The 25037-nt window shown below is 63.1% G+C and overlaps 1 protein-coding gene across 3 annotated transcripts in view; it reads left to right on the forward strand.

Moving 5' to 3' along the window:
• Nucleotides 1-11303: 11303 nt before the first annotated feature.
• Nucleotides 11304-25037, forward strand: part of PRR5 (proline rich 5) — a 49148-nt gene continuing 35414 nt past the window's right edge. Inside the window, exon 1 of one of the 3 annotated variants that reach the window (XM_080659247.1) lies at nt 11304-11392. The gene's annotated coding sequence lies outside the window, so the exon portion shown is untranslated. Of the gene's footprint in view, nt 11393-19553; nt 19781-19892; nt 19912-25037 lie in introns of those variants that run through there. The other 2 variants (XM_080659248.1, XM_080659249.1) reach the window with 2 other exon arrangements.

The raw sequence follows: 25037 nt of genomic DNA on the forward strand, positions 1-25037 counted from the left end.
TCTTTGCCCTGAGCCGTGCCCACTCCTGGCACCAGTTTTCTGCCTTGTGTTGGTCACATCCAGTCACCAATCTGGGACAAACTCAGCAACTACATGGAGTCAGTGAAGGAGTGAAGGGGTGGGTGGGGGGGTGGGTGGGGGCCTAGGCAAGGCTGGCGCCACAGCAACCTCCCTCCTGCCCCAGGACAGTTTCCACTGAAACGCAGGACATCAGGGTCCGACAGAGGCCACGGGGTCTTGGGGCCCCAAAGGAGCGGAGCCTGCAGAGCTTGGGGCCATCGCACCTGTGCAGGAACAGCAGCTCTCCCTGCCCCTCCAGCCTTGGGGTCTCACCCCACGCCCAGCCCCTTCTCGGGCTCCCTGCCCATCCCTGCCCTTCCCCCACCCCACCCCCCTCTCCCCAGCACAGCCCTAGAGAGAGCCCCAGCCCCAGGGAAGACTTGGCAGGGGGCCTGGGCGGGGCTCTGCATCGCCGGACACCAGCCCGGGGGGCGGGGCCTCGTCAAGCCCCGCCCCCACAGAGCCGCCAGCCGCCTCCTCCTCACCCTCCCAGCTGGTTGCCTCTTCCTCTTTGTTCCTGGAGTCTCACCCGGGCTTCGCACACTGCCCTCCTTCGGCCACGCTGAGCCATTCGCTCAGCCCCGGGTCCCCCCCACCACCACTGGCAGGAACTGGGGCGCAGAGCGTCGCCCTGTTGCAAGCTGGCCAGCGAGCCGCTGCACACAGGCGCTGGCCGAAGCCAGGGCCCCTGGATCAGACACCAAGGCCGGTTCACCTCTCCTTCTCCTGCGCCCGCTCCCCAGCCCGGCTTCCCCAGGGGCACCTGCTACTCAGAGGCTGTGCGATGGGAGCGGAACCTGAACTCGGGGAGCCTGGCCCTTGGCTCTGGGGGGAAAAGAGCCCTGTGTTCCCAGGATGTTCGCTCACACTGTGTCCAAGAGCGTCCCCCAAAAGGCTCGCCCACCCAGAACCTGTGATGTGATCTGATTAGAAGCAGGGCCTTTGCAGACGTGACCAACTGAAGATGAGGTCATACTGGACGGGGGCGGCGGGGGGGCGGCCCCTAACCCAATATGACTGCGTCCTTATAAGAAGGAAGTCTGGGCCCGCACACGCACAGAGGGGAGGTGGCCTGTGCAGACAGAGGCGGCGGGGACAGGGGTGCTGCCGAGCCCAGGGGCACCGTCACCTGCGGCTGGAAGAGGCAGGGAGGGTTCTTGCCTGGAGCCGTCAGAAGGGGCGGGGCTCCGTGGCTGAGCATTGACCTGTGAACCAGGAGGTCACGGTTCGAATCCCGGTCAGGGCACATGCCCGGGTTGCAGGCTCGATCCCCAGTCGGGGGGTGCAGGAGGCAGCCAGACAATGATTCTCTCTCATCATGGATGTTTCTCTCTCTCTCCCCTCTCCCTTCCTCTCTGAAATCAATGGAGGAGGAGGAGGAGGAGGAAGGAAGAAGGTGGCGTGTGGCCCAGATGACACCCCGATTTCTGAACTTCTGGCTTCCAGACTGTGAGGCAGTGATCACCCAGTTGGTGATCGTTGGTTCTAGCAGCCATGGCAACCACTGCCTCCCTGCAGAATCCCGGAAAGACGGCCAGGCGCCCAGGACGGCGGTGCCTCTCAGGACATACGTGGGGGGGGGCACCTCCCGCCCCCTACACCCACACCCCCACACCCCCCGGCCCACGGTGTTACTCTCAGGACAAGACCAGCTAGGCTGCTGAGCCCCACCCCCTTCTGCGCCTTTCCTCGCCCTTGGGGTCTCCCTGCCCCGCCTGCCTGCCGTGGCGGTGTCCCTCCTGGAAAAGGAAATGTTTGTGGCGGCTGATAAGATGCGTTTTTAATGCTTCCATCACATCCCTGCTGCGGACTGGATCCCCCCACTGAACAAGGGGTTCCCTGGCTTTCAAAGTTCACAGAGCCGAGCATCTGCGCCTCCCCCGCTGGGCCGGCGGCTCGAGAAGGGCAGGTACTTGCCCAAGGTCCGGAGAAAGTCAGACGGGGGTGTCCTGGGTTTCAGGACTGAATGGGTCCTGGTTCCTGCCTGCCTGGCCAGGTCAGAGCAAAGGCCAGGAGGCGGGGGCGAGGGGGGGGTGCGGGCTCAGCTGTGGGCAGAGCAGGACACAGGGTGCTGCTGGGGGCCCGACAGGTGAAGACCTCCGCCTACATGGGGGGGGGGACACGAAGTGGATTTGGGATTTGTTAAATATATTTTTATTGATGTCAGAGGGGAAGGGAGAGAGAGAAACATCAGTGATGAGAGAGAATCATGGATCGGCTGCCTCCTGCACGACCCCCACTAAGGATCGAGCCTGCAACACAGCGTGTGCCCTGGCTGGGAATGCAGCCGTGACCTCCTGGTTCCTAGGTCAATGCTCAACCACGGAGCCACACAGGCCGGGCTAAGAGGCTTTGTAACAAGCAGCACCCTCCCACCACCTCCTCCCCTGCTTCCTGTCTGACCACAGAGAACCGGCCACGCTTGTCACACCCACCCCTCCCACCCACACCGCTTCCTCGGAGTCTTAGAGCTGTGGGGCCACAAAAACCTAGAAAACCCTGCTGAAAGGGGGTCACCTCCTCACCCCAGCGGGTGCCACGCCCAGCGACCCGCCCACGCACTCTGTGACCCGACAGCCGGGGGTCCTCGCTGCCTGTCCCTACTGGAGCCGATTCGGCAGAGACGGGGGGTCATATATGAGCGTTTAGTCCCATCCCGCCGGTAGCCTGGGAGAGCAGCAGGTCACCCACAAACATCTGCTCTGCCCCCCATAAGCCAGCTGCTCATTGGGGCAGGACAAGGATGGCGTCAGGGCCCCAGAGCTCTGCCGGCTTTGCTCTCCCTGTAGCGCCTGAGGCCAGGATGCCCAGACATCCGTGTGCCTGTCCCTGCCCGGCGCCCTGGCCTCCCGCAGGCACCAGCTTCCGTCCGAGAAACCCTCCCCCAGTGTGGTCCATGTGCTCTCGGCTCCCGGGACGGGCCAGCGACCCTGGCCTGGTCAGTCATCCTGGGCAGCCCACGGCCACAGCGAGCGGTCCAGGAATGGCTACGGGACCCCGCGGGCCGATGCGGGCCAGCCCCGCGATCCTTGCCGGAGCCCACTCTTCCTGGTGAGGTTGCTGGGCTGAGGCAGGAGGTGCTGGCAGCCCCCTCGCCGGCACCAGGGGCAGGTCTGCCTGAAGAGGAGGCCATAACAGTCCAGTGACATCCTCGGAGCCCCTGGATCCAACGGTTCCTGAAGCTACCTCTCGTGTATCAGTTACAGGACTAATACATGTCTGTCCGTGTGTGTGTGTGTGTGTGTGTGTGTGTGGTGTGTGTTTGTGTGTGTGTGTGTGGTGTGTGTGTGGGTGGGTGTGCGGTGTGTGTGGGATGTGTGTGTGTGTGTGGTGTGTGTGGGGGGTGTGTGTGTGTGGTGTGTGTGGGGGGGAGGGTGTGTGGGGTGTGCGGTGTGTGTGTGGGGGGGAGGGTGTGTGTGGTGTGTGTGTGGGGTGTGTGTGTGGGGTGTGTGCGGTGTGTGTGGGGGGGGAGGGTGTATGTGTGTGTGGGGTGTGTGGGGGGGGGAGGGTGTGTGTGTGGGGGGGGGTGGGTGTGTGGTGTGAGTGTGTGTGTGTGGTGTGTGTGTGGTGTGTGGGGGTGTGGGGGGGGTGTGCGTGGCGGTTTAAACCCTAAGTGCAGAGGAATAAAACAAGCACTTTTGGAAGCATTTGGCATAATCCTCCTCAATGTCACATATTCTCTCTGCTAAATTTCACGGCAAGATAGTCTTCCCTTCGTTTTACCAAAATAAACAAAAAAACAAGGTCTCAGAGAGAAGTGACCACCGCCGAGGGGCAGGTGGCCAGGAGTGTGGTGAGCGAGGCGTGTCAGGCAGGTTGGCTCTGCAGACCCAGGGAGGTGCCTTCTTCGGTGCACACGGCCGTTCAGACACCGTCTCCTGGTACCAAGAGAGCGTCACACATTTAAGGAAGAGTGAACACCCACCTTATCAAACCCCTTCGGGAGCTGGAGGGGGGAAGAGCCCGCCCCAAGGGCTGTTAGCAAGTTAGAATCACCTGGTACCAAACCTGGGCAAGGACGTATTTTAGAGAGAGAGAGAGAGAGAGAGAGAGAGAGAGAGAGAGAGAGAGAGAGAGAGGACATTGCAGACCAGTATCACTCATGAACATCTGTGTAAACTCCTGGGCTCACTCTCAGCAAATTGTAAACACAGACAGACCGTAATGAATTGTGACAAGGAGGGCTTTTTCCCAGAAATGCAAGGTTGGCTTAATATTCAAACATCAGTCGGCGGCATTCCCTTTCCTAAACAGAAAAAAAAAAAAAAGTAAAAAATCATATGATTTCAATAAATGCAAAAAAAACTAGGTGACCAAATTCATTCATAACAAACAAAAAAAATATTTTCATTGTCAGCAATGTAGGTATGGGAGGGAACGTCACCAACTGGGTCAGGAAACTGCTAGAAACCCCACAGCTAACATCACAGGAAATGGCGAGAGACTGGAGGGCTCCCAGGGGGCCAGGAAGGAGACAGGATGTCCACTGCCCCCATTCCCACTTGTCCCGGACCCGCGTGTAGGTGCCAGCAGCCAGCCTTGCCACCAGAAGGCCCCGTGGCATCCACAAACCGCCTCCCCCACTCGGCCCCAGGGAGCGGGGAGGCCCTGGCGATGGATGAGGCCCCCGAATGCAGAACGTGGGAGAGGGCCTGGGGCTTTGCCTGCCCAGAAGGCCGCCCAGGATGCGAGTTATTCTAAGGCAAATCGGGCCTGGGCTTCCTGCGGAGGCCGGGCTGGTTCTGTTTGGGAAATCGGGGAGCAGTGATTGAAGACAGATTCTTGGCCGGACTGCCTGGCCCGCCGGCCTCAGAGGCTTGGGCCCAGGACCGGGGGAGGCTGCCAGCTTCGCAGCGTGGGCCGGGGGGAGGGGCGGCGGGGAGCTGCCTGCCTGGGAAAGGCCTCACTCAGACCCCTTCATCCCCAAGTCAAATCCCAGGGGAGGGAGGGGGAGGGGGGAGGGAGGGGTGTGGGGAGGGGGAGCTCACCCCTGGTTGGCAGGCTGGGTCCTGCGAGGTCACCCTGTCGGGCACCCCTGCTCTGGTCCAGCACCTGGGGCTGAGCCTGAGACCCTCCCGCACGGGCAGGCACCAGGCCCAGGTCCCTCACCGGAGGCTCTGTGTTCGAGGGCGCCGGCCTGTGGGCTGAGCACTGGTCTGGGAGCCACGACAGGCCCCCCCTCCCTGGGGCGCTGCTGCTGACCGCCCAGGAGGAGGGGATCTCCATTCCAGCTCCCCAGGGCCCTTTCTGGGCCTTCAGTGTCACGGGCGTTGTCACACCCCGTGGCGGAATTGGTTTCTGTCTCCTACCCCACACCCCCAGAGCTCCTGGCTCTGCACCCCAGCCCCCAGCTCAGAGCCTAGTGCGATGAGGCACGTGTTGAACGCTCCCTCCATTGTCCCAGACTCAGCCCGGCTGTGGCCAGTGGGCCCAGGGCCAGGGCCAGGCCCGCGCTGAGGACAGAGGGCCTGGTTTTCAGCTGGGACAGGACCTGGGCAGATAAAACTAGTGCAGGAGCCAGACCATCGCGTGGGGAGTCCGGAAGCCAGAGCCCCCCCACCTCTCCAGCCCAGCCTGGTGCCCGGGTGTGTGCCCAGGTGGGTGCCCAGGTGAGACACGCAATTGTCAAAACGCCTTGTGGATGCTGACTTCACACAGCGTCTGCAAGGGACATCCGTTCGCTGGACACTCTCTGAGCGCCTCCTGTGGGCCAAGCCCTGGGCTGCACCCGGGGATCCCGAGCTGACGTCCAGGCCCCCTGCTTTCGCGGACGTCCCATTCCAGGGAAGAGAAGGAGGAGGCGAGGGAGGTGCCTGAACAGCGACTGCTGTTGGTCACGGCTTCCAGGCCAGCCAGCCCCCGCTGTGACTAGCAGGGCTTGCCCAGGGTGCGGAGGGCCGCCTGACGGAGCATCTGAGACCAAGGTCAAGTCTGAGACGCTACAGCACAAAGAGAAGCCGGGCCACAGTGCAGATGTCATGATGTTATTACTCGTGTCGCGCGGTTCCCTTCAAGTCACAGATGCTGCACAGCAGCGGCCTCCCGTCTGCGGTCACCGGCCAGGGCTGCACGTCCAGCCCCCGTGGCAGCTGGCGGGCAGGCGGTCAAGGTGGCGGTGGGGGAGGCCCGCGCTGGCCTCCAGGTGGACAGAGTCGCTGGAGGGTGTCGCCCATGCCGGCCTCCTTCAGCTGCCGCTCTGGACTCCGGCGGGGCCTCCTCTTCCTTATGTGCCCCGAGCTTGCAGGATCATCATGGAAAGACCCCCGTGGAAGGCACCGGCCCAGGCCAGGAGCTGGCTGAGCAGCGGGAGAGCAGGGTCCAGTCCTGGCCCCGCTGTGCATGCTGGTGCCTGTGGCTGTCCTAACACCTGGCCACAGCGCTGCGGGCTCCAAACACTGATTTTCCTTTGCGTCTGGACGCCGCAGTCAGCAGGCTGCGTTCTTCCCGGAGGCTCCAGGAGAACCCAGCTCACGCCTTTCCGGCTCCCAGAGGCACCTGCCTCCCACCCCTCCCCACCCCCGCCATGGGCAGCACTTCAGTCTCTCTGTTCCGGCTGTCACGCCGCCCTTTCTCGCTGCACCGCCTTCTTACAGGGATCCTCATGGCATCGGGCCACCCGGGGACCCAGGATCGCTCCATCTGCAGGGCCTGCATCGCACCTGCCAGGTCCTCCCGCCGTGAAAGGTCGGATATTCATACCGCCAGGGTGGGGTCGTGGACACCTGAGGGTCATTACAAGCCCGGCCCACCGTGTGACCCTGGGCGAGTCGCTGCTCATTGCTGGCCTGTGTCCCCGTCTGCGTGACCAGGTAGGTGTCTCCAAGAGTCCTCCCCGTGCAGAGAGCCCTCGGCGTGTGCAGGCCTCCACCCAGGGCTGCAAGGCACCAAAGGCCCTCGGGCCAACGGGGGTGTCTGGAGACCCCCAGAAGGGCCCCGTCTCCATAGGGGAGTGTGGGGAGGTAGGATCACCCATCAGAGGATGAAATTCCACACACGGCTTAAGCTCTGCAGGGCCTTTTGTTATGGGCGAAATCTCCTGCAATGTCTTCCATGACTCCGTTAGCCAATGGCTGATAAGGAAATGAGAGGCAGACCTGTGGATGCAGCGTGACATCCCCGCCGCCAGGCGAGGAGCCTGAGGCTCAGAGTGCGGGTCTCGGGACCAGGGACGTGGCCGTGGTCTGCTAGCTGCCCCACGAGGGGCGCTGGGCTCACTCGGAGGGCGGAGGGCGAGGGGAGGAAATGGAAATGCAGGCAGCGGTGCCCAGGGGAGGGGCCTCACCTGAGAACGAACACACACACACGCACACGCACACACACATACATGCATGCATATATGCACATACATGCATGCACATACGTACACAGAGACACACATACACACATATGCACACACATAGCCACACGCACACACATACACACACACACACACACACACGTCCTGCAGGCCAGGGGACACTCCGTCTCACTGGTGGCCGGAAGAGGCAGAGGGCACCCCGGAGCATGGCAGGAAGGGTCTCCGGGGCTCCAGGGTCGCTGCCTTCTGGGTCACCCAGGCCGCGTTCATGCCGCCCAACCCTGGGCCCTCGGAGAAGCGCTCACAGCCCCCATTGGAGCAGACGTCCGGGCTTCGGGTCAGGAGGGCCTGTGTTCAAGCACCAGCTCCGCCCTCACTGGCCACGTGGTCTTGTGCTTTTTATTTTTTTTTTAATATTTTATTGATTTTTTACAGAGAGGAAAGGAGAGGGAGAGAGAGTTAGAAACATCGATGAGAGAGAAACATGGATCAGCTGCCTCCTGCACACCCGCCACCGGGGATGTGCCCGCAACCAAGGTACATGCCCTTGACCGGAATCGAACCTGGGACCCTTGAGTCCGCAGGCCGACGCTTTATCCACTGAGCCAAACCGGTTAGGGCATCTGTGCTTTTGAAAATGACTAATTTTTAGGGCAGTTTCGGTTTCCAGGTACATTGAGTGGGAGGTACAGCGATTTCCCACATACCCTCCTCTCCCCACAGACCCACAGCCTCCCCATGGCCAGCACCCAGCAGAGGCTGTTGCAATGGATGAGCCCCCACCAACACCCATGTCACCCGCAGTCCGTGTGTACACTCGGTTGGCTCTGGGCGTGGCACGTTCTGTGGGTGGGGACAAATGTGTGAGGACATGTACCACCACTGTAGTGTGATAAAGAACAGCGTCCCTGCCCTGAAGTCCTCCGTGTCCCACCTACTCCTCCCTCCCTCCCCTGGCCCCGGGCAGCCGCTGATGGTTTCACCGACTCCTTTGCCAGAACGTGGTGCAGTTGGAAACGTACACGATGCAGCCTCCTCGATGGGCTTCGTCACGGGGTCACGTGCAGTGAAGTTTCCTCTGTGTCTTTTCGTGGTTGGGTGACTAAAAAAGCGCTGAACAGCTTTCCGCTGCCTGAACACACACTTCATCCATTCACCTCCGGGCGGACACCTCGGGGCCTCCAGGTCTTGTCATTTATGAACAAAGATGCCAGAAATACCCACCGCAGCGTTTTGTGTGGAAACAGGTCTCGGCTCCTTTGGGTAAATGCCAAGGAGTGCGCTCGCGGGATCGGACGGAAGGAGGACGTTTCGTTCTGTAGGAAACCGCCTGGCTGTCTGCACCTTTCGCATTCCCACCAGCAACCAATGAGGGTTCCTGCCGCCCCCCGTCCTCACCAGCCTCCGGTGGCGCCAGTGTCCTGGGCCGTCACATCCTCACGGGAACATGGGGCACACCTCACTGTCTTCATGTGCGTTCCCAATGCCGTCGGAGGTGGGGGAGGGGGGGCATCTTTTCACGGGACCGCCGGCCACGTGTGTGTGTTCTCTGAGGTGTCTATGGAGGTCTTCGGCTCGGCACGTTTTATGACCTTGGTAAGCCTCCGCTTCCAATTTTATAAAGTGGCAAAGACAGCACCTGTTTCGGCCTGGGTCCCAGCAGAAGACAGAACTGCCCCAAGTGGCCCAGACAAGAGGCTGGAATTGTGAGAAGCTGCCCCCCCTGGGGCGGGAGGGACAGGCGGGAGCATGGTGCTTCCAGTGGAAGCTGGTGGCAGCCCTGGGGAGGTGGGGGGGGGTGGGCAGAGTGCATGCCCACTCTGCAGCCCGTGGGCAGGGGGGGACACCCCACCCTCTGTGCTGTCCCTGATCGCCAGCGGCTGCCTTCCATTGGCCAGGCCCAACCAGGCACCAGGGTGGGCACAGAGCCCGCCAGCGCATGGATCTGGGGGACAGGGGGTGCTGCAGATGGGAAGTGACCAGCACCACTCATTAAGGGTCATTCACTCACTCATTCCTTCAGCAGACATCTATCGGCCACCTGCTAGGTGCCAAACACTGTCCTAACCACCAGGGACACTTGGGTAAAGGAAAGACACAAGTCGCCCTAACCGGCTTGGCTCCGTGGATAGAGCGTCAGCCTGAGGATTGAAGGATTCCAGGTTCGATTCTGGTCAAGGGCACATGCCCTGGTTGTGGGCCCAATCCCCAGTAAGGTGGGGGGGGGGGGAGGCGCAGCCAATCAATGATTCTCTCATTATTGATGTTTCTCTCTCTCCCTCTCCCTTCCTCTCTGAAGTCAATAATATGTATATATACATACACTGAGTGGCCAGATTATTATGATCTCTGAATGCATAATAATCTGGCCACTTAGTGTGTGTATATATATATATATATATATATATATATATACACACACACACACACACATTAGAGGCCTGATGCATGAATTCATGCATGGGTGGGGTCCGGCCAGCCTGGCCAGGGGGAGGGGACATGGGCGGTTGGCCAGCCTGCCTGCTGGTCGAAGTCCTGGTCGAGGGGACAATTTGCATATTAGCCTTTTATTATATAGGATATACACTGAGTGGCCAGATTATTATGCGTTCAGAGATCATAATAATCAGGCCACTCAGTATATATGACACAAGCCGCCTCTTTCAGGAATGTATACCCTCCTGGACAAACTCCGCCATGAAGAAATAAGCCGCTGTAGAATATATGAATGCCAAGTCCAAGTATAAAGAGGAAGAGAGAACCAGGCAAAGGAAGAGAGTGAACGGGGGAGGGGGTTGCAGGTGGCCCAGAGAGGGACACACCAGGTGTGTTTGCCCCCAGCTGGTCCCTGTGCCCAGATGCCCTCCCATCTCTGGGACACCTGGGCCTGTGGCTCAGGTGGACTTACCCAACCCAGGGCCCTGATGGACCCACCACCCACTTCCTCTCCCGGGCTCTAGTCACAGGAAGGCTGCCGCCTGCTGCCCCACTCTCACAGTCTCAGGAGGCAGAGGGCTCACCTTCACATACACGCAACGATGTGTGTGTGTGAGTATGTGTGTGTGGGGGGGGAGGGGTGTTAGTGTTGGATGTGGACAAAAATCCTTGCCCAATCGCATTTCGAAACTTTCAGTCATTACCTGTGAGCACATGAGGACCAGTCACCATCGCCGATGCCCCAGGCCTGGCCCCAGCAGCACCGGCTTCCTGCTGCCACTGGCACCGACTGTTGGTCAGGAAATTCCTGGTCCAGGGGCCACCCCCACCCAATATAGGGTCACCAGGGAGACAGGGCGCGCCTCTTTCAGAGGGTGAAAGCCCTGTGAGACACTCGGGGTGGGGCTGGGGGGCTGGGTGTGGGGTGCTGGCCATTTCACCAGGGCGGGACTTTTCAAATTTCAGGGGCTCGGGAATCCCCTGGCCTGGAGGGCTTGTTAAACCCAGATTCCTGGGCCCCACCCCCAGAGTCTGTGAGTCTGGGCAGGGGGAGCCCAAGAGTTGGAATTTCTAACCAGTTCAGGGCGCCGCCGCCAGTGGGCATGGAGCCATCCGGATGCTGAAGCCTTGCTGGCTGCGTCGGTCCCCCAGCCCGCGGCAGGGACGGATGTCCCCTCCTGGCTCCCAGCGCCCCGTGCAGGCCAGGCTTGGGGAGGGGGCTCTCAGAGGACCTTAGAGGACATCCCGGGGTGGGTTGCTGGCCTGAGAGCCGAACTGGGCACCCAGGTAACCGGGGATGCCCCCTCCCTAGGCGGACACCACCGCAGCCTGCCAGGCACCGGGGTAGGGGTCCAGGGAGGGCACTGGGTCCCCGAGCCCAGCTCCGGCGGGTGCTGCCCCGCGGGCCCTGGTCGGTGGGCGTGTCCAAGGCGCCGCTGGCCGCCGCGCGGGTTTCCCCGCAGCCCCGGGTCGGTGGCCGCGGCGCGAGCGTCCTGCGCGGCCCGGGGGCGGGGCGGGGCCTCCGCGGTCCCTCCCTCGGCCCGGGGCTGGGCTCTGCGCGGCGGCGGCGGCGGTGGTGGCGGTGGCGCGGGGACCTAGGTGAGCGGCGGGGACGGGTCCCGAGGCCCCGCCGGGGCAGGGGCAGGGTGGGCGGCGGGCGACACGCGCGGCTGCGGAAGGTGGGGGCTCGGAGTGGCGCGTGTATGTGTGCGCGCGCGCGTGTGTGTGCGCGCGTGTGTCGCGCCGGATGCGGGGGACATGGGGTGGGGTAGGGGGTCCCTCCGAGTGGGGGTCTACCCTCTCCCACCTGGTCCCTCCCAGGACCTCCCCAGCCCGTCCTCTCCCCGTCTCCCCGCCCCGCCCCCCTTTCTTACCTGCGTCTGAGTTTCTCGGGGTCCCCGGGAGTAGGTCTCCGCCTGTCCATCCAGCCCCTTGTCCAGAGCCTCATTTCCTGACCTTCCTGCCCGCACTGCGCGCCCCATCGCAGCCCTCCCTCCCTCTGCATGGCCCCAGAGAGCAAACGGAGATGACACCTCCCCCGGGGGTCCGGCCTGGCCCAGCGCCGCCCCACCCCTCCGCCCTGGCCTGGGCCTCCGCCACCTTCCCCCGGGAGCTGGCCCTGCAGAGGGTGGCGTGGGCTGGGGCAGCTGGCACCTCTGAGGGCAGAGGCCCAGGGCTGGAGCCGGGGGGTCCTGCCCTCAGAGCAGGGCAACACCCCACATGCACAGGGGGCAGATGGGTGGGCCGGGGTGTGGGCCTCTGGGAGGTCAGGCCTGCACCGGGCCCTGTGCACAGCAGGCCTGCGCTGGCTCAGATTCGTTCCAGAGGAGCAGGTAGGGGGAGCCTGCTGGGCTGGGGGGGTCGCCGCCGGCCCAGGCCCCAGGGTGTGGTGAGCTCTGCTCCAGGCCACTTCCTGCCGGCAGCCTCCATGTCCCCGCGTGGCCTGGGCAGCAGGGAGGGCAACCCCGTGGGGCGGCCACGGCTGTCCAGGTGGTTAGTGACGATCTGGTGAGAGCGTGGCCGTACTCAAGGCCCCGGGGATCCCAGAGGCCATTCCGTGGACTGCATGGGGGGGGTGCTCCCTCAGACCCGCGTGGGGCCCACCCGAAGCCCTTCCTGCCGGGGTGAGCGAAGGGCCCCGGGAGTGGGGTTGGGACCACGGGGACTACAAGCCTCTTCCTGGCTCCTCTGGCCTCTGAGGGGGCGCCAGGAACCTGCACTTTACAGCCCACCCCCATTGCGGCGCGCAGTCAGGTGTGAGCCCCTGGCGGGGGGTGTAGGACATGGGACAAGGTCATTTAGCTCCTTCTGGCTGGCAGGCAGCGGGGGGACCCAGGAGGGGCTGATCCTAGGGGCCACAGCCGGCTGGGTGCCGGGCAAATAGGTCCCCAACAGGCAGAGGATGCTAGGGCCTCCCGAGGGGCTTTCTGCCAAGTGGTCGGGGGTCCCGGCCCTTCGTTTAAAGTGTGTGCATGTTGGGGGCCGGGCAGGGGTTGCTCTGTAGTCAGGCAGACCTGGGCCAGCATCCCAGGCCACCCCTGGCTGGCTGTGTGACCCCGGGCAGGTCACTTCGCTTCTCTGGGCCTCCGATTCTCATCCAAAACCTGGGGGTCACGCGGCCCACCCCTTCTGGGTAGTGGAGGCACCGTGCCCGCCGCCTCACCGGCCGGCCATGAGTGCGGGTCCACCGGCGGCGGGAGTGGTTGGCACTGCTGTGCATCTGGCGTTTTGACTGCCTGGGATGGGGACAGTCTCCTGGACAGACGTTCCCAGCAGCAGGAAAAGCGGTATTTGTTTGCTAATGGATTTTGTTGTTTCTAATGGATGGCTTAAAAGGCCTGGTGATGGTCGAGCCGAATGGCCTGGTCAGAATCGCGTGGCGCTGTGTGGGCCCTGGCGGGGCTGCTGGGCCAGCTGTCTCGCTCAAGGCAGGCGCGGGGAGACAGCGCCCGCATGTCCCAGGTGACCCCCGCCAGTCAAGGGAGCAGAAACGCAGGAGGGGCCGGGCCAGGAGCCGGGGGGGGGGGGGGGCGGCGGGGGGAAGCCAGTTCATGTGGGTGTTCGTGCGCATGAACGAAGTCTTCCCAGGACATTCGAGCGGAGAGCAGAGACCCCACAGAGGGAGGGGGCGTCACTCGGTCACTCACTCATTCACAGGCTCCATGCCTGGCACGGGGCAGGGCATCCCCAGTGAGGCCGAGAGAGCCACGCAGAACGGGGGGCACAGACGCAACCTGGACAGGAAGCTGCCAGTGAGACGGTGCCACCCGCCGCCCTTGAGTCAGCCAGCAGGTCAGGACTGTGCTTTGGGGGCAGGAAGCCGGGAGGCCCCCGGGGCTCAGGGCTGAGGAGGGGGCGGGCGTCTCCCGGGAGCTGTGTGCTGTAAAGACGGGTGAGTGGAACGAGGAGGTGGCTTCCCGGTGACAATACAACCCTCTTTCTTCAAACCATGTCCCTCTTTAATGTCTCCACGTCGAAGCCAGGGGAATCCCTGGTGGGAGGGGCTTTGAAGTCGGTGAGCGCAGTTCCAGTGACTCGGGGATCCCTGATCCCGGACTGGAGCTCCTGTAGGCTTGGCTCTGGCCTCGGACCCTCAGCTCTGGGTGGCCCCGAGGAGGAGCCAGCAGGGCCAGGGACCCCAGTGCTGGGGACCCCAGAGTCAGGTCCACTGTTTTAAATCTCGGCAGCACCACATAGCAGCTGCGGGCCTCGGGAAGCTGCCTAACCTCTCCGAGCACCAGGTCTCTCGTTCGGAATAAAGCGTTTGGGCGGCCTTGCTAGGTTGGAGATGCTGGGAGGCCCACCGTGGGAGGTGGGCAGGGAGGCCCCAACTTCTGCATCCCTGGTGCCGGGTCCCTCCCAGAGACCCAGCCTGAGGCGAGAGAGGAGAGCGCTCAGCCCAGGAGGGCAGACAGCAGGTGCCCCAGAAACCCTTGAGTCAGGCCAGTCCTATTAATAAGAAGATTTTTTAATTTTGAAACCGATGTAGCCATGTTGTATAAAGTCTGGGAAGTAGACCCCAATTCTACCTGTCCCCTCGCCCCCTAAACATCATCATTTCTGTGCATCGTTTCCAGTCTTCTTTTCAATAACTGTATCTTGACGTACAACTATTTTTACAAGGCGCCATCACCCCGCATGGAAAGTTTTGGATCCTGGTGTGTTTTTTTCAGTTAACGTAGTGCCAGGAGCTGCACCCTGCCCCTAAGTAGCCCCCAACGCTGATCTGTTTGGTGGCTGCGCATCACCCCCTGTGGGTGTCTCGTTCTACTTGGCCCCGCGGACAGTGATGTGAAAACCCCAAGGTCACGCCCCAAAGGCCCAGCGGGGCGGCTGGTCAGCCCGCCAGGCTGGGTGGCCTCCGGCAGGGCCCCTCCCCTCTCGGAGTCCCAGGTCCCTGCTCTGCTATGAATTGGGGGGAGGAACCCCCCGTCACAGGGCTGCTACAGGAGCAAGTGAGGGGCTGTGACGTCACACATCTAGCATCGGAGGGGGCTCCAAACTCGGTCGCTGTTATGACTGCTGTTACTGTTATTTAGGTCTCATCTCCCCCCTTGAATTGTGGATCCCTGCAAACAGGAGCCAGCTGTGTGCGTGCCTGCGTCCCACCCCGGACACGCTCAGTACTAGTTACTGATTTGATTCCTGCCGTTCTAGTCCCCCAAAGAGAAGGAGTCTCATGTGGGCCAGGCACTGGGGCATTTACACAATCTCACCGTGTCCCCCAGGCGTGGGGGTCTCAGTTCCATATTAGAAACAGGCTCAGGGTGTGATGGTCTTGCCCAAGGTCACACAGTGGGAAGGGGAGAGACAGGAATACTTCCTGGAGGAGGTGGCAGCGGCACAGGGCCAGAGGAGGGCCTTGACTGGGCCGAGGGGCAGGGAGCTGGTGTTCTAGACAGGTGAAGAGGAAGATGGGGACTGTCTGTGGGGCAGGGCCGAGCGCAGCACCCAGCACCCAGCACAGTGAGGCTCCCGGGGTATTTGCTGAGCTGAGCGGACCTGAAGTCACTGCAGCACAGAAATGCACGAGCTGCCTGGGTCCTGACCCGCCCCACACCGCACCCAGCCACTTCCTTCTTTCCGGGCAGGAAGGGGTGCCCTGTGGGCCCCCAGGCCCAGGCACCTTCCTGGGGACGGCTCTGTGAGCAGCGATAAAATATTTATCTGAAGCGCCGGCAGCGGGGCGTCCCGGCATGGGGTGCAGCTGGGGGGCAGCCCCTGCCCCAGGCCTGCAGCCCCGCTTTGTTGTCCGGCTGAGTCTCGGGAGCCCAGGCACCTGCCTGCCCTCCTCGCCCCTCTGCCCTTTGGCCGAGCCGATGCCTCCTAATGTGTAAGCCATTCAGCTACACACAGGCCAGGGCACCCAGGGCCGTCCGTGCTGAGGGTTTCAGAGCTCGCCCAGCAGGACGCAGGCCTCGGCCAAGGTCCAGGCAGAGGAGGCCAGAGGACCCCCCTGCACCCACCCCACAGGGTCGCACCTCCTCAGTCCTCGGCACCCAGCAAGGTAGGTCCTCTTGCACCTCCCTGGCGGCGGGGACACCGCGGCTCAGAGCAGGGTGCAGTGCGCTGGGTCGCTTGTGGCCGAGCGGAGATCTGTGCCCCCGTCGGTGTGACGCCTGCCCTGGCCGCGCCTGTTGCCGTTCTGCCCTGAATCAGGGTCTGCGCGTGTCTCCTGAAGCCGAGCTGTGACTTCAGGTTTGTGGTTTTGATTTCCAGAGTAACAGCAACCAAAAAAACAGTAGCAGATGGCGTCTTCCTAGTGCCCTGGTGCCGTGTGGAGTGGGAGGCGCGGGCTTTCAGATGCTTTTGTTCACTCATTCATAAAACACACTAGAGGCCCGATGCACAAAATTCGTGCAGGGGGGGTTGTCCCTCAGCCCAGCCTGCACCCTCTCCAATCTGGGACACCTCAAGGGATGTCCGACTGCCACTGGGATCGGGCCTAAACGGGCAGTCGGACATCCCTCTCACAATCCAGGACTGCTGGCTCCCAACTGCAAGCCTGCCTGCATTCCTGATTGCCCCTAACTGCTTCTGCCTGCCAGCCTGATCACCCCCTAACCACTCCCCTGCCAGCCTGATTGATGTCTAACTGCCCCCTGCCAGCCTGTTTGCCCCCAACTTCCCTCCTCTGGTCACCCCTAACTGTCCTCCCCTGCAGGCTTGATCACCCCCAGCTGCCCTCCCCTGCAGGCCTGGGTCACCCCCAAATGCCCTCCCCTGCTGGCCATCTTGTGGAGGCCATCTTGTGTCCACATGGGGGCAGGATCTTTGACCACATGGGGGCAGCCATCTTGTGTGTTGGAGTGATGGTCAATCTGCATATTACTCTTTTATTAGATAGGATAGAGGCCTGGTGCATGGGTGGGAGCCAGCTGGTTTGCCCTGAAGGGTGTCCCGGATCAGGGTGGGGGTTCCCTAGGGGTGTGGGGCAGCCTGAGCAAGGGGCTTGTGGTGGTTTGCAGGCCGGCCATGCCCCCCGGTGACCCAAGCAGAGGCCCTGGTATCTGGGATTTATTTATCTTCTACAATTGAAACTTTGTAGCCTGGAGCGGAGCCAAGCCTTCTGCTTGCTCTGTGGTGGCAGCCATTTTTGTTGGGATTTATGTATCTTCTATAATTGAAACTTTGTAGCCTTAAGTGGAGGCCTGGGCCGGCCAGGGTGTGCAGAAAGCTTGGCTTCCTCCATCGTGGGGGAAACCCAAGCCTCCCTCCTGCTCTCTCGGTGGCTGCAGCCATCTTGGTTGGGTTGATTTGCATACTCACTCCTGATTGGCTGGTGGGCATGGCTTGTGGGTGTAGCAGAGTGGTGGTTAATTTGCATATTACTCTTTTATTGGATAGGATCCTGGGTGCACAGGCCAGGGCGTGGGAGATGCCTGCCCGTGTGGTGGGAGCCCACAGAGCCAGAGAGGGCTGGGTGCAGGCCTGGGCCCACTTGCTGATTAGTTACATGCTGTGTGGCCTCTGGCAGGTTGCTCCGCCTCTCTGAGCCTTGTCTCTGATTTGTGGATTGGGGGTAAACTGCCTTCTAGAGCAAGGATCCCACCTGTGTCCACGCTGTCTGTCCCATCCTCACATCCGTCTGACGAGCATCGATTGGCCTTTGGAACAGGTCTGGTGTCCAGAGGCCCCAGCAGGCTTTGCGAACGGCTCTCCCAGGAAGTGACCTGAGCTGGCGCCCCGGGGCCTTTGGGTCTGGTGGGTGAAGGTGGAAGTGTTTTCTAAGCTGAGTTCTGAAGGGAACTGGTCCCTGGAGCCACTCAGCTGTGAGAAGGAGCCAATTGGTTGGCCACACACAAGCTATTGATGGGAACCCTGTGGGGGGGCCGGGTCACCTCCATTCCCAGTTCCGGACAGGGGTCCCTGTCGCTCCCCTCACTGCCTGCCCACGCACTCAGGTCATGTTCCTGCTCACCCTACGCCTTTCCCTCCCTCCTCCGAGCCTCCCCTGCCATTGCTCTGCCTGGAATCCTTTTCCTCCCTTTTCCACTTGGGGGCTTTTGTTGTTTCTTGAAGCCCCTGCTGGCCGATGCCCTCCTCTTCCAGGAAGCCTTCCTGGCTGCCCCAAGTCTACCCCAGGCAGGGTAGCCAGAACCCCTCCCATGCCCTCCACCTGGGTCTTTGCTCATGTCTTCGATCTGGCACTAGAACCTTCTGTGGGAGTGATCTCTCTCCAGGTATCCGTCCCTGCGGCCAAGGTCAAGCTCAGGGCTCAACCCGGGCGTCTGATAAATGAAGGAGAGAGTGAGTGAGTGATGGCGTCCAGGGCTGGGGCGGGGCCGGGGGGCGTGTGGTAAAGACAGGGCCTCTACCTCATGACCTGTCTGTGGACAAGGCCCCCCTTTTCCAGGCCCTCGCAGAGGGTGGATGCTCCGCTGCTCAGTGGGGAAGGAAGCAGGGTTTTTGGGGCTGAGGTGGCTGTGGGGGAGGGTGGTGCAGAGCCAGGGGTCAGGAGGGCTGGCCCCCAGCATGAGCGCCTCCTCGCGGAGCAGTGTGACCAGGAGCGACACCCCCTCTGTCAGGCCTCACATCAGCTCCGCAAACCCAGGATCTGTTTGTTCGAGGGAAGGGCAGGCGGCAGCCTGCTGGGGGCGTTCCTGGAGTGGCCCGCCCTGGCTGCGTCACGGCCCAGCCCGGCACGGGAAGGGGCTGGCAGGAGACGTACCGGGCGGTGGCATCGCCTGCTCTGGGGGCTGTTCCTCTCCACCGTCCTTGTCTTTCCAAATGTTCTAGGGTTCGCTCCGTGGCTCCGTGTGTGTGTTCGAGAGCCTTGTGCTAACCCCGTGGGGCGACCGTCCCAGTGACACAGCCCTGCCCGCTGGGCACCCAGGGTTGATGGAGCTGTCACAGGCAGAAGCCCAGAGGAGGCCCCTGGCTCAGCCTGCGGGCTCGCCAACATGGCAGCTTTGCTAGGGAGGCAGGTGCGCGGGGCGGCAGGTGCGCGGGGAGGCAGGTGCGTGGGGAGGCAGGTGCGTGGGGAGGCAGGTGTGTGGGGAGGCAGGTGCGCGGGGAGGCAGGTGCGCGGGGAGGCAGGTGCGTGGGGAGGCAGGTGTGCGGGGAGGCTGGTGCGCGGGGAGGCAGGTGCGTGGGGAGGCAGGTGTGCGGGGAGGCTGGTGCGCGGGGAGGCAGGTGCGTGGGGAGGCAGGTGTGCGGGGAGGCTGGTGCGCGGGGAGGCAGGTGCGCGGGGAGGCAGGTGTGCGGGGAGGCAGGTGCGCGGGGAGGCAGGTGTGTGGGGAGGCAGGTGTGTGGGGAGGCAGGTGTACCTGGAAGGCAGGTGTACCAGGAGGCAGGTGCGCGGGGAGGCAGGTGCGCGGGGAGGCAGGTGTGCTAGGGCCAGTGTGGGCCAGTTGGTGTGGCTGGGGACCTGGAGGAGGGTGAGGTAGGGGTGGCGAGAGACCTGCAAGGAGGGGGCTGGACCAGATCCTGAGCGATGGGTGGGCGGGGGAGGCTCCTTTTAGAATCAAAGTAGCTTCATCCGCTGAGAACCGCCCACGGCCTGCCCCTGGGGCGAGGGGGCTTAGCACTAAGGAGCCCTTGAGGTCCTCACGCAGCCCTAGGGCAGGCCTCGCTGTCCCCATTTCACAGAATGGGGGATTGAGGCCACGCCGTAACAGGTGACGGAGCTGCACTTCAGATCCAGGTCTGTGTGTCCCCAGAGCCCAGCTCGGAGCAGCTGGCCTCCGCCACAGCCTGCGCATCACGGAGCCTCCGGGCCTCCTTGTCATTGGCGGGGTGGCCGTTAGAACGTGACGCTACAGACCGAGTGGGCGCCATTCCTGGAGCGAATCGCAGAGCCAGCCCCGGAGGCTCCCTGAGCTCCGCTGCCCGTGGCCGAGCCCTGCCCAGGCGGCTGGTGGGGGCAGCCGGCAGGAGGCGGCTTGGGGACAGGGCCGGGAGGACAGCCACAGACACGAGATGCGTGTGATTTCACCAGAGCCCCGGGCAGCAGCCAAAAGGAGGTCATCGCAGGCGTAACCCCAGGTGCAGCCCCGAGGGAGCGCGGGCCGCGGCCTGGGGTGGGTAGGGGGAGGCAGAGTGGCCGGGTCCGAGAGGAGGCCACTCGGGATGCCGGGCCTGGACGCCGAGGCCCAGAGGAGGCAGGGCCAGTGCAGGTGCGGCGACCTCTGCTTTACCCAAAAGTGGGAAGAACCAGCCCAAAGAAGGGAAAAGGCCTCCGGGCTAACGGTCAAGGTCAAGGCCATCACCTTGGTCTGAGCTCTGTGGGCGCTGTGGGCAGGGATGGGCGAGAGGGAAGGAAGGAGGAGGAGGAGGAGGGGGAGGGAGAGGGGAGGGGAGGGGGAGGGGGAGGAGGAGGCCTGCCCAGGCTCAGCCAGGCCCAGCAGCCTCCTTCCCTGGCCCCACCAGGCGCAGGTGAGGGTCCCCTGCCCGCTCTGGGTTTTCAGCTGGATGGGCAAGGTGGGCAGAGAAGGTGGGCTGGGCTGGGCACCCTGGATGCAGTCAGATGCTGGGCTCTAGAGCCCGCGGTGTGCCTGGTGTGGGCCTCTGTCCTCCGCCGGTAAAATGAGGACCCCGGCCACCCGCACAGGCGCCTGTGGAGAAGCCGGAGGCGGCACAGGGCATGTCTGGCCGAGGTCAGGCTCAAAGCCGGTGTTCAGCTCAGTACCTGGCCCGTGGCCGGCTCTCAAGGACCTCTGGTTAAATGGAAGGAGGGCAAAGGCCAGGCCTCTGTCCAAGCACTGCCTCACCACGCGTCCTCAGGGAACGGGGCTGCAGGCGGCCTGCGCCACCGGGGGCGCGAGGGGACAGGCGTGTGTGGGGAGTGTGCCCGCTGCAGCTGTGGCTGGGCAGTGCTGTCCTCCAAAGCACATGCTTGTGTCGTGGGGCGGGGCTCGTGGAAAGGACTTTGGTGGGTGAGGGCATTCTCAGCAGGGTTTTGCAAGATGAATAGGAGTTGGCCAGCCAGACCTGGCTCAGGGGAAGGTTGTCCCAGGCAGAGCGGAGGGCAAGCTCGTGGACAGGGATGGGCCTGGCCTGCAGGGACAGCCGCTCATGAGGATGCTGGCCTCCACTTTAACCTGCTCAGGAGGCTCAGGGAGACCTGCTCCCCCAGACAGCCCAGGAGCGGGTGACCCCGTGCTCACCCTTTTGTCTCATCCCTGCAGCAAAGCCCGGGCGACCCCTTGGTGCCATCTGCCCCTGGAGTCTGGGGGAGTCCCTGTGGGCCGAGCCGGGGTGGGAGGAGCCATGCAGGTCACAGCCACCGTGAGGCCTCCCGGCAGGCCGACGTCCCACCTCCGTCCCCACCTTCTCCGCCACCCACGCTGGGAACCACAGAGGAAGACCCAGACCTCGGTGACTCACAACCACAATCTGCCGAGGAGCTGTGAGGAGGGACCCCTCGGGGCCAGGCCAGCGTCTGGGCAAGGCCACCCCCCACACCCAGCACCGGGGAGGGCTCGGGGACAGCAGGCGCCAGGACACAGGCTGTGGACCCGCCCCGGCCCCGGCCCCGGCCCCGGCCCCGGCCCCGCACGCAGGCGGCTGGTGGAGCACTGGATTCCTCTCTCTGAGCCTCAGCTCTGTGGGCCGTGCCCGCGTGTGGCTGGCACATCACCCAGCCGCGCCCCAGGACCCCCACCCTCCCCCGATACACCCCAGGCCCCAGGCCCCACGGGTGAAATGGTGACCAGCACCTGTGGCCAGTGGAAGGTGAGGAGGTCAGTGGGACACACCCAGTGGGACACACCCAGTGGGACACACCCAGAGGGACACACCCAGTGGGACATACCCAGTGGGACACACCCAGTGGGACATACCCAGTGGGACATACCCAGTGGGACACACCCAGAGGGACACACCCAGTGGGACATACCCAGTGGGACACACCCAGTGGGACACACCCAGTGGGACACACCCAGAGGGACACACCCAGTGGGACATACCCAGTGGGACACACCCAGTGGGACATACCCAGTGGGACATACCCAGTGGGACACACCCAGTGGGACACACCCAGTGGGACACACCCAGAGGGACACACCCAGTGCCGTTCCCCGGCGGCCTGTCAGCACGGTTCCCACCTTACAGATGGGGAGACTGATGCTCAGAGGATGCAGCACCTGAGGCGGACCGGCCCACAGACAAGGGTCCCCCGTTTACACAGGTGCAGGGCAGGCTGGGAGCGGGGCCCGGGAATCCTCAGCAGAACAAGCCTCGTGGGACCCCCACCCCAGCGCTCACGGCGTCTGAGCTATGAGCCGGGCCACATCTCAGCATCCAGCTGGGCGGGGGCTCCCAAAGGCCCCACCCCATCTCACACCCCCATCCTTTCCCCATGCCACAGCCTCCTGTGATGGGGGGCCTGGGGCTGGCGAGGCCTGGGCTGGAGGATGGCGATGCGGAGCAGAGTTGCAAGTTGGGAGGCCAGAACCCAGGTGGTGGTCTCCCTGAAACCCTCCCCTCCCAACACCCTCGCTCCCTGAGGTCGGCTGCATGGCCCCCCCTGTGGGCCCCCTACCCTTCCCGCCCCGGGAGGCCTGGCCCCGCCTCCGCTGGCTTCATTCCAGGTCCAGCTCCTGGCCTGTCCCCGAGGGAGACCCTGGCTGTCCGAGCCCCGGCCGTGCACCCCCACCCCCACCCCGGGGAGCAGGTTGGGCACAGCAGCTGCATTGGGGCCGAGAGCGCTGCGGGGTGGGGGAGATGGAGAGGCCGAGGGTCACCTCTCGCCTCTGCCCTGGCAGCCTGTGTGGCCTGCACTGTCCCCTCGATACCCTCCCAACGGGCTGCACGGAGCTGCTGACCACAGTCCCCTGTGGTGTCCCTGCTGGGGCCCTCGTCCACACGGGGTCAGTCCCGTCCTGTCCATCTGGCCGGGCCCCACCCTGGCCTTGCTGGGCAGTCACCCTCCAGGCCTGTTGGAAATGTCACGGCTGCTGCCGGACAACCCAAGGCAGTCGGTGTCCTTCTCTGGAGTCCTGGAGCCCCACTGCCTGCGTCACTGCTCCACAGGGAAGGGGCGGGGCCGCCTCGGGGACAGGCTCTGGCCTGCAGGCGCTCCCGATCACTGAGGGCAGAGGCAGGCGTGGCTGTGGGCTGTGGGCTCCGGTCAGAGCTGGGCTCAGACCTCAGCCCTTCCGCTGACCTGGACCTCGGTTTCCTGGTCAGTGGACACTCTGACTGGTACGGCCTCTCCAGCGGGACCTCAGCACTTGCTGCGTTCCCCACTCCTTGGGACAGCCCTGCTCATGGGCGGCCCAGCTTGCCCTGCTCTGCGCCAGGCCTCCGTCTTCCCTCCTATAAAATGGGCTCCAAGGGCTTGGGGCTTGGCTTCCTGTGGGTGACAGCAGGGCGGGGAGGCCTGGAAACGAGGTCACCCGACTTCCCTCCTTGGGAGGCCAGACTGACTTCCTCCTGCTTTGATGGTGTGGACACGGAAAGGAGGGGCGGCGGGGGAGGGGGGCCTATGAAATGCTCTTTCCGTTCCCAAACTCGGACCAAGGTGATGGACGAGGAGAGTGGAGGGACCCTGATGCAGGTGTGCAAGGTGGGGAGCGTGAAGAAAGGAGAAGAGCCCCAGTCTCCTTGCTCGCCCACCCCTCCCGCCCCGGAAAGCAGTCTGACGGTGGCTGCTCCCCATCTGCTGCTCTGCCGTCGCCCCGCTCACCACCCACGCTTCATCAGCCCTGTCCGGAGCACCTGCCTCCGAGGGCGTTGCAATAGCCCGATTGTACGTGTTCGTCCTTCAGGCCCGTGCGTGGCTATTAGAAAATGCTCTTAATGTGATCCCTGTGCCATGTTGTTGTTACAGTCTTTATCATGTGCCTGGATTAAAAAAAAAACAAAAAACATGCCAGGAGGTCCAGTACACATGTAAGATAGGGACTGATTTTTTTGACTGAGCTTCCTAGCAACAAGAGCAAAAAGGGAAAGAGGATTACTAGATTCATAATGCCCTTAAGATGAAGACACAGCTTTTCCTGGTAATGAGATCCAAGGGACGTCCTCCTAGGAGCCCCCATCACGGGTTCCCTGTGTGATGTGCTGAGCAGCACCCTCTGTGCTTCTGTGGTCTGGCTTGACCCAAGGACCTAGAGTGTGGAGCAGGGTCCGCAGGCTCTCCTGACTGCCAGGGAGAGAGAGTGGGGCATCCTCAGGGGGTCTGTGCGGGACCCACTGAGGCCCCATAACCTTGAAATTTCGTGTTACCTTCAAAATCCACGAAGAGTTCGCCGCGATCTATAATAGAGCGAAATGTGCTTAACTACAAAAATAACGCCTTTCCTTCCTCGTCCGCTCCGAATCTTTGGGTACCACAGATGCTCCGTACAGATGGGCCATGCTCATTCCTCAGCCACGCCCCTCTCCCAGCAGGAGGCACCCTCACATCCAGGGGCTATGCAGACAGCTCCGAGGTCCCCAGATCCTGAAAACTGCAGGGACTCCAGGCGCCCCGCTTGGCAGGCTCTGACCTGGGGTGACGGGGAACGGGCACCTTCTGGGCCATGTTCAGGCACGAGATTCCTCCAGCGGGGCGTCTGCTGGGCACGGAGTAGCAGAAAGCCCCACTGACCTTGACGTGCGTCTGTGCGGGTGTGAGAGAGGTGACCCAGGCAGGCGTGCCGCTTTGCAAAGTGCTGAGGGCCCAGAACACCCCCCGCGCCTCGTGTGTGGATGCCAAAGACATAACCCGGAGGAGGGGCTGGGAAAGACAAAGGTCTATTAGGACTCGCGTGCGCCGCGGCGGCGGCCGATCGGCGAAGTTTAGCGCCGCCCCGCTGCCACCGGGAAGTTGTCCTGCTAAGTCCCGTCCAGCCTGCGGACAGGCCACAGCAGGGCCGGCCGGCGCTATGGTTTGGCCACCACCTAGACTTTCCCGACACGGGGTTTGTGGAGCACAGGAAACAGAGGAAGCAGGGCGTGCCGGGGAGGGGACATGCGTGCACAAGCTGCGTGAGATCCAAACACGGGACGCGAGCTGGTAACAGCCCGGCTCATCCCGGCACAGCCTCTCTGTGGCCTTTCTTAGCCGGAGCCGCTGGCCAGGTGGCCAAGGTCTCACAGTCTGCTGACAGGTGGCCTTCCCGCTATCCCCCCGGGTGGGAGGGGGAGCTGGAGCCTGGGAAGGGACCCGTGTCCCCACTTACCACACAGGTGCCCGACACCCTCCCAGGCGTGCCCAGGCCCCCGAGGCCATCGGGACTTCTACACAGACCGCGGACACCAAGGAAGGCAGGGCCGTGCCCACGGAGACCGCGGGCGCTTCCTTCTCCTGGTCCCA

This window comes from Plecotus auritus, assembly GCF_963455305.1.
Source record: "Plecotus auritus genome assembly, chromosome: 3".
In the NCBI taxonomy this organism is placed as follows: Eukaryota; Metazoa; Chordata; class Mammalia; order Chiroptera; family Vespertilionidae; genus Plecotus; species Plecotus auritus.